This window comes from Amia ocellicauda, unplaced genomic scaffold, assembly GCF_036373705.1.
Source record: "Amia ocellicauda isolate fAmiCal2 unplaced genomic scaffold, fAmiCal2.hap1 HAP1_SCAFFOLD_84, whole genome shotgun sequence".
Lineage (NCBI taxonomy): Eukaryota > Metazoa > Chordata > Actinopteri > Amiiformes > Amiidae > Amia > Amia ocellicauda.
The window spans coordinates 26706-27410 of NW_027103010.1; the positions used below are offsets into that span (position 1 = coordinate 26706).

The 705-nt window shown below is 47.0% G+C and overlaps 1 non-coding gene across 1 annotated transcript; it reads right to left on the minus strand.

The window, feature by feature from the left end:
• Nucleotides 1-308: 308 nt before the first annotated feature.
• On the minus strand, nucleotides 309-380 carry trnag-ucc (transfer RNA glycine (anticodon UCC)). Its single transcript has one exon. It is a non-coding gene; the product is annotated as a tRNA-Gly (tRNA).
• Nucleotides 381-705: the final 325 nt, after the last annotated feature.

The window sequence follows — 705 nt, forward strand, 5'->3', positions numbered from 1 at the left end:
GTTACAGCGCTTCTGGGAGCACGGCCCACGTGAAGCAAGAGGGCGCAGTAAAGGTCTGCGAGTCAAGTGTGATGTGGGTATCCTGCAGCAGGGAGAGGAACCTTTGTTTTTCTACAGACGAAGCTGGTGCTGTGGGATACTAGTGTAAGGCCATTTATTCGTCATCTGTTCATGCGCAACGGTTCACCAGAAGTGTGTTAGTGAAAACAGCGGTAAGTGCAGGCTTAGTAGGGTCGCAATAGCTTGAATGGTGTCGAACTCCCCCGAAGCATCACAAGTGTGATGGCGTAAGCCTAGAAAGAAAACGTTGCGTTGGCCGGGAATTGAACCCGGGTCAACTGCTTGGAAGGCAGCTATGCTCACCACTATACCACCAACGCCCAGAAAGTCTCTCATTCCATGACTTTTGATGCATTTCAGATCATTCATCTGACTAGATACATGCGAATAATCACAGCCTACAGTGTAAAGCTTCTGATTACAGACAGGGCGTGTTGAGTGTGCTAAGTAACTTGCTAAATTCACTAACAAAAAGTCGCTGCTCTTACTACAAAACAAGTGCAAGATATATCATTCTTAGCTAAACAAACCACGTAAACAATCAATGTAACTCTTAACTAAACTAGGAAACGCGAGAGAAAAAGGCGATACTTAGCTGCGGCGACTTGAGCGACTTCTCAGCTGGCTTGCCCGAGTGTCCAGATG